This window comes from Lithobates pipiens, unplaced genomic scaffold, assembly GCF_037356315.1.
Source record: "Lithobates pipiens isolate NorthernLeopardFrog02 unplaced genomic scaffold, aLitPip1_a1.2 Scaffold_1, whole genome shotgun sequence".
In the NCBI taxonomy this organism is placed as follows: domain Eukaryota; kingdom Metazoa; phylum Chordata; class Amphibia; order Anura; family Ranidae; genus Lithobates; species Lithobates pipiens.
In genome coordinates, this window is record NW_027507685.1 from 242,900,366 (window position 1) to 242,908,795 (window position 8,430).

Genomic DNA, 8,430 nt, shown 5'->3' on the forward strand with positions numbered 1-8,430 from the left:
AACTCTTATCAATAAAACCTACATGATCAACCCTAAGGATTGAAGTATGTGTACACATTTATATGGACTATTGTGAAAAACAAAAATAAACAGACATAGAAAAAAAAATTGTCAGGAAAGTAAATATTTAGAAGACAGAAAAAAATAATATTAGGGAATTTGGTCCATGTGATGAAACTTATAAATGGCGGCTATATAGCTTACTCCAACACCTGACTATAAAGTTAAAACTATATTATCTGCCAAAAGACTTAAGCTCTATTTAGACCTGTACGGGTGCGACGGTGCACACGCAGTTTTTTGCGCATTTTGGTGCAGCACGTTTAGGGCAGCCTATTCATTTCAATGAGCGGCTCTACTTATGGCAATCATACAAAAGCGTGTATGGGTGCTCAACTTCACCTGCATTATACCAACATGTGTTGGGGTGCCATTAAGAACGAAGAAAAAAATATGCATGTTTCTGTGTGCTGCAGTATTCATTTAATTTATTAATTTATTATTTATTTTTTAATTGTTTTTTTTTTTTCAAATTTATACTTTATTCAAAGGGCAGGGAAATATGGAGCAAAACATGTAAATGGTACAGTGAACCAATAAGCATACAAATAGATCAATGCGGTAACGGGTGAGCTATACAACATGCACATGTGGTACTTTAACCTACGGAGCAGAGAAATAGGAACATCCAACATCTCGGCGCCGTCTAAGCAATTCCCTCCATAGCTCCACAGTAAAGAGCCTGTCCCGTCATGGCGTCTCCAGTTCCGTACTGTAAAGGCCAAAAGCCCTTACCAAGATTATTCCAGAAGCACTAGTCAGCACCATAAATCCCACCCTGATTTTCAAACTTATATAAAGAGAGGATAGTTTGGGCGTGGAGGACACTATCGTTCTCTCCAAGCCCAAACCCTTAAAAAAGAACAGAGAGAAATGTCAGAAAGGGAGACAAGAATTAGCTAGGAACTTAGACACAGGAAGATGGGGGATGAAGGGTGTGAAAGTGAGAGAGGGGGGAGGGGGGGTGGGAAGAAAAAGGGGGGTAGCGAAAAGGGGGGGGTTGTAGGATAGGGGTGGGGTCCACGGAGGCAGGACAGCCCCCCTGTATCGATCACCATGTGCCGGGCTCCAAGCTCTCCGTGGTGGTATGTGCGTTCTGTCAGTGATTCATACCCGGGGAATATCCTCAACTACTCGAGGCATCCCCATCCAGAAGGGCCCTGCCCTCCCTTGAGAATATAAATATGTTCCACCCTGACCATGTCTTAGTGAATTTCTCGTTCTGTCCCCTGTTCGTCAGGATTAAATCTTCCATTTTCTTGATGTCCTCTACCCTTCTCAGCCACATACCAATTGTCGGTGGGTGCGTGTTCTTCCATCTCAGTGGGATGCACGCTTTGGCGGCATCCAGTAGATGCCGAAGCAAGGAAGTCTGATATTTCTTGCGGGAAATATTCGTGGCATGAAGGAGAAAAAAGGCAGGGTCATCCGGAACAGGAATATCAGTAAACTTTGAAATCATTTCCCCAACCGTCTTCCAGAACAGCTCCAAAAGAGGGCAGGACCAGAAGACGTGGAGAATCGTACCCTCTTCCCTCCGACATCTCCAACATCTGTCTGATGACGTCGGAAAAATCCGGTGCAGCTTCGCCGGGGTATTATACCATCTGATTACAATTTTAAAGTTAGTCTCCTGTGTTCTTGAGCAGATGGAAGATTTGTGTGTGAAATGTAAGATATTTTGTTTTTGGCGTGTCGAAAATCTGCACCGCATATCTCTCTCCCAGGCCCCCAGACAACTCGGACCACTGTCATCCGGTGCCGCGATCAGTATGTGATATGTGGCAGATAGGGCATGGGGCATGGCACCTCCCTCCAAGCTTTATTTTTTAATTGTATTAATTATTTATTTATTTATTATTTAATTCATTATTACACTATTAATTAAATTAATTTAATTTATGCAATATTAATTTAAGCCCGGCATCATACAGGTGTGCATTAAGTCTTACACAATAAAGCACATACTATCATGATTTACCCAACACCACTGTTCTGAGACCTGAGTGGATGAAATGGACACCCCTCCCTCTACACAACCTCATAGGGAAACATGCATAGCTGAGGTTGTCAATCACCTGCTGCATGCTGGGGGGGTTGGGCTGTCCCCTGGGATGGGATTGTCTGGTGTTGGCATAGATCAGTGATTCTCAACCAGGGTTCCTCCAGAGGTTGTTAGGGGTTCCTTCAGCATTGGGCAATTTCTGCCTCTCAGATGAGCTTTTAAAAAAAACAAAACGGCGGACTCCCGCCGGACTCCCGCTTTAAGCCAAATAGACATGTACCCAGAAGTAAAAAAAGGTGGAACTAATAGTGAAGTACCATCAAAAACCGATTTATTTGAACAAAAGATGGGTACTTACAAAACAAAGGGATTAACAAGCATCAAGCATGGAACAGATCGTATGAAACCACCATTAGTAGTGTGTGTTCCAAACAACCGGAACTGACGTCAGTGTTCCCGGAAACAGCGTAAAATCGAAATTAAATTAAAAAAAAAGTAATTTTTCTCCTTCATTGATGTGGGCTGATATGTGGCACTGATGGACCCTTATAGGTGGCACTGATAGGCACTGATTGTTAGCACTGGTGGGCACTCATTAGACATGTGAACTGCCGTAAAAATGTGTTTGTTTTAATTTCATTGGTTTTTATTTTTGTTTTCGTTTTTCGAGTCATTCATTATGATCATTATTCATATATTCAAAAATGAGAAAATCCAAAAATAGGAAAGAAAATCAGAAGATTCGAAAGAATAACTAACTAATAATAAATAAATATTAAATTATAGGTTTTGGAATTTCCTTTCAAATTTGGCTGTTAGTGAACTTAACGAATACGAATGTATTAGAAGTTCCGAATTATCTGAAATAACGAATGCTGTATCTAAACAAATGGAACGTAACTAATTAATAATAAATAATAATAATAAAAGTTTTTATTATTGTTATTCATTATTATTAATTTGTTACATTCCATTAGTTTAGATGCAGCATTCGTTATTTCAGATAATTTGTAACTTCGGATAAATTCGTATTTGTTACGTTCACTAACAGCCAAATTTGAAAGGAAATTCCAATACCTATAATTTAATAGTTAGTAATAGTTAAGTTATTATTAGTTAGTTATTATTTTAGATTCTCACATTTTTGGTTTTTTGAATTTACAAATTTACGAATATTCCAATTTATGAATTTCCGAATATTCAAATTTATGAATATTTGTAAAAATTAGTTAAACAGGTTTTCATTAATTTGGATATTTCCGAATCAACAAATTTGTCGAAATTCGTTAAAAAACGAATTCCTAACAAAAATAATAGCACATGTCTAGCACTGATTGTCAGCACTAGTGGGCACTGATTGTCAGCACTGGTGGACACTGATTGGCAGCACTGATGGGCACTGATTGGCAGCACTGCTAATCAGTGCCCTGTTTATCAGTGCAGATCTCCCCTATGTGGAATATTGTGTACCCACTCTCCTCTCCTCAGGTGCTGTCAGCGTGAGGAAATAAATGCCAATAACTGGCATATCTTGTTTACACTGTGATTGGACACCGCTGGTCACAGGGTAAAGAAACACCATGATTGGCTCTCTACCCCAATCTGTGATCAGCTGTGTCCAAAGGAGACATCGATCACAGGTCCCTGCCAGTGGGCGCCGCAGGGGGCGCACGAAGAGCGAGATCACAGAAGGACGTCTATAGACGCCCTCCCGGTAACGTGCGACTGCGTTGTAGCCGTCATTTGGCTATAGTGTGGTCGTCAAGTGGTTAATGTGCTATTATTATCACCTCATTAAGAATAACTTTCTTGATCCCCTTCAATCTGGATTTCGTCCTCACCACTCCACAGAAACTGCGCTTTTAAAACTCCCAAATGACCTACTAACTGCAAAAACCAATGGACACTATTCTATACTCCTGCTTATCGAACTTTCAGCTGCCTTTGACACGGTTGACCACCCCCCTCCTCCTCAAAAAACTTTACTCCCTCGGTCTCCGTGACTGTGCTCTTCAGTGGCTCTCATCCTACCTATCCCAACGCACCTTCAGTGTCACTTACAATTCTACTTCCTCCACTCCTCTTCCCTTCTCCGTCGGGGTCCCCCAAGGTTCTGTTCTTGGACCTCTTTTATTTTCAATCTACACCTCTTCCCTGGGTCAGCTGATAGCCTCTCATGGCTTTCAATATCCTTGACGACACACAAATCTATCTCTCCACCCCTCAACTCACTCCATCAGTCTCCTCACGCATCACTAACTTACTAACAGACATATCTGTATGGATGTCACATCACTTCCTCAAACCCAACTTGTCCAAAACCAAACTTATAATGTTTCCTCCCCCCACGCGCCTCTTCCCCTGACTTATCTGTCAAGAGCAATGGCACCACCAACCACCCATCCCCAAATGCCAAGGTTCTAGGTGTAGTCCTGGACTCTGACCTCTCCTTTTGGCCCCACATCCAATCACTTTCCAAAGCTTGCTACCTCAACCTCCGCAACATCTCCAAACTACGTCCCTTTCTAACCAATGAAACCACAAAGCTCCTGATTCACTTCCTGGTTATCTCTCGCCTTGACTACTTCAACTCCTTCCTCATTGGTTCACCTCTAAATAGACTATCCCCCCTTCAGTCCATCATGAATGCCGCTGCCAGACTCATCCACCCTACAAACAGCTCAGTGTCTGCTACCCCTCTCTGCAAATCCCTACATTGGCTGCCTCTCGCCCAACTAATTAAATTCAAAATACTAACACTAAGTTACAAAGCCATCCACAACTCTGCCCCCAGCTACATCACTAACCTAGTCTCAAAATACCAACCTAATTGCCCTCTTCGTTCCTCCCAAGACCTCCTGCTCTCTAGCTCCCTCATCACCTCCTCCCATACTCGCCTCCAGGACTTTTCCCGAGCCTCTCCCACCCTCTGGAATTCGCTACCCCAATCTGTCAGAAGGTCTCAAAATGTATCTACTTTTAGGCGATCCCTGAAAACCTTCCTTTTCAGAGAAGCCTATCCTGCCTCCATCTAACAACTGCACTATTTTCTCCTTTAGCTCATCCCCCACAGCTATTACCCTTGTGTATAACTTGATCCTCCCTCCTAGATTGTAAGCTCTAATGAGTAGCGCCCTCTGATTCCCCCCCTGTATTGAATTGTATTGTAATTGCACTGTCTGCCCTAATGTTGTAAAGCGCTGCGTAAACTGTCGGCGCTATATAAATCCTATATAATAATAGTGATAATTTTTATAGATTGGGGATGAAATAGTGTTGCCGATTGAGAAAAGGCCAGCAGAGGGCATCAAAGGGACAATGATTCACACTATGAATCAGTGTTAATTTTGATGTCAAATTTTGATTTTGTTTTAACTGCTTGAGCCCCGGACCATTTGGCTGGCCAAAGACCAGACCACTTTTTGCAATTCAGCACTGCTTCGCTTTAACTGACAATTGCGCAGTCGTGCGACGTGGCTCCCAAACAAAATTGATGTCGTTTTTTTCCCCACAAATAGAGCTTTCTTTTGGTGGTATTTGATCACCTCTGTGGTTTTTATTTTTTGCGCTATAAACAAAAAAAGAGCGACAATTTTGAAAAAAACGCAATATTTTTAACTTTTTGCTATAATAAATATCCCTAAAAAAATATATTAAAAAAAACATTTTTTTCCTCAGTTTAGACCGATACGTATCCTTCTACATATTTTTGGGCAAAAAAAAAAATTGCAATAAGCGTTTATTGATTGGTTTGCGCAAAAGTTATAGCGTCTACAAAATAGGGGATCGTTTTATGGCATTTTTATTCTTATTTTTTTACTAGTAATGGCAGCGATCAGCGATTTTAATCATGACTGTGACATTATGGCGGACACGTCGGACAATTTTGACACATTTTTGGGACCATTGGCATTAATACAGTGATCGGTGCGATTAAAAATGCATTGATTACTGTAAAAATGTCACTGGCAGTGAAGGGGTTAACACCAGGGGGCAGTGAAGGGGTTAATATGTGTCCTAGGGAGTGTTCTAACTAAGGGGGGGAGGGAACTGTGCAGTGAAACTAACAGATCGCTGTTCATACTCTGTATGAACAGACGATCTGTCAGTTCACTGCTCAGCGAACCGGAAACTGTGTGTTTACACACACACACACAGCACCCTGTTCTCCTGGTGCCCCGAGCGATCGCGGGAGCCTGGCGGTGATCGAGATCGCATCGGCTCAGGGAGCGAGCCGGGGGCACACGCGCATGCCTCCCGCGGCGCGCCCCCCCCCCCCCCCCCAGTGGCCATTTATGCTACCGACGTAGCATAATGGCGATTTGCGCAGCCAAGCCATGCTGCCGCAGTAAAACTGCGGTGGCTGGTCGGCTAGTGGTTAATCGTAGTCTTTTGACTAAAATGCCATTTTAGTTTTAGTTGTATTTTGGTCATCCGATTTGTTTTTTTTTTTGTTTCAGTCCTATTTTAGTTGGCTAAAATCTCCAGTAACAGAGTTAATTTCGCAGAAGAAAATATTTTCCTTTACGAAATGAACACTACAGCAAGTAAGTATTTTATTGTTATTTGTTTGTCTTTGCAGAAGAGACCAGCTAATGTCTTTTCTGTGATATAATAAAAGCTACCTTGCATGCGCAGCTCATTGTACATTCCTGGCCCACCTCAGCAGCGGATTGAGTGAACTCCGGTATGCATGTGCAGGAGTTACATCATTCTGGCCCAGCCAATCAAGACATTCGATTCTGGAATGACTGCAACTTCCCAAAAGAAAACCGCATGCTGTCAATTCTATTAGCGTACAGCCAGCTTTAGGCCGCAAGTTCACCCACACCACTAATTCTAAAGCAAATTTACACAGTTATAGGGACTATTGTCGAAGGCAAATCACAATTTTAACATTTTAGTTTGCATTTCCAAAAGTACGGTTTTCAACATGCAATATTAAAGTGATTGTTTTTTAGTTTTTTTTAATAATAAACATGTTATACTTACCTGCTCTGTGCAATGGTTTTACACAGAGCAGTCCCGATCCTCCTCTTGTGGGGTTCGGCGCTGGCACTCTCGGTTCCTCCTCTTCTTCGGCATGCTATGGGGGCACACATGAGGGCTTGATCCTGAGTTGGGCTGTGTGTGTCTGTTGACACGCACATCACCGCATGGCCCTGCCTCTCGGTCCACTTACCTGTCAGCTGACATTTAACTTCTAGAAGATTCTACAGTCGGTCAGGTGATTCAGCGAACTTATAAGAAAAAAGAAGAGGCTATAAAAGAAATCAGACCAACGGTTTTCAATAGAACAATGGCTGCAGCAGAAGAAAAGGCACCCCTCCCTCCCTCCTTTTGTCGCGGTCCTTACCCGTTTTGAATATCCTTTCCGTTGAAAGGGATAGTGGTCTTTTTGTTATAAGTTGGTTGGTTCAAGTTTTTAAAGCCGAACTACTGGTATGTTAATTTATGTAAGGCCATAAAATGTTATATCGTCACAATAAACATTGGTTATTATTGGTTACATATCGTCATACCAGTAATAAAGGGCCGCGGCAATTCATACCACAGTTTATGACTATTTGTTTTATTATATTTAATATATTTAAAGATTAAGATAATATTGAATTTGGTCTCTAGTCCCATTAAAGCGTCGCCTATGCAGATTTTTAAGTACCGTAGTTTGTCGCCATTCCACGAGCGTGCGCAGTTTTAAAGCGTGACATGTTTGGTATCTTTACTCAGCGTAACATCATCTTTCACATTATGCAAAAAATTGGGCTAACTTTACTGTTTCATTTTTTATTTTATTTATTTTTTCATTCAAGTGTATTTTTTCCCAAAAAAATTGCGTTTGAAAGACCACTGCGCAAATACCATGTGACATAAAATATTGCAACAACCACCATTTTATTCTCTAGGATCTCTGCTAAAAGAAAATATATAAAGTTTGGACGGTCCTAAGTAATTTTCTAGCAAAAAAAAATACTGATTTTTATATGTAAGCAACAAGTGTCATAAATAGGCCTGGTGTTCAAGTGGTTAAAATGTGCAACAACTCTTTAAAGGAATTAATGTAATGTAGCGGAAGTGCAAAAAGACGACCATGAAGGGACTCGAACCCTCAATCTTCTGATCCGAAGTCAGACGCCTTATCCATTAGGCCACACGGTCTCCTATGGTGAACCTGCCAAAGCAAATTTACACAATTATAGGGGCTATTGTTATAGACAATTTTAATCATTTCAATGCTGGGCACCTTCTCTCCTTCCTAGCCACACCAATTTTCAGCTTTCAGCGCTGTCGCTTTTTAAATGACAATTGCGCGGTCCAGCAATGCTGTACTGAAACAAAATTTTTATAATTTTGTTCCCACAAAT

At 41.4% G+C, this 8,430-nt stretch overlaps 1 non-coding gene across 1 annotated transcript; it reads right to left on the minus strand.

Annotated features, from left to right (window-relative positions):
• Positions 1 to 8,151: 8,151 nt before the first annotated feature.
• On the minus strand, positions 8,152 to 8,224 carry TRNAR-UCG (transfer RNA arginine (anticodon UCG)). The gene has a single exon. It is a non-coding gene; the product is annotated as a tRNA-Arg (tRNA).
• Between the last annotated feature and the right edge of the window lie 206 nt (positions 8,225 to 8,430).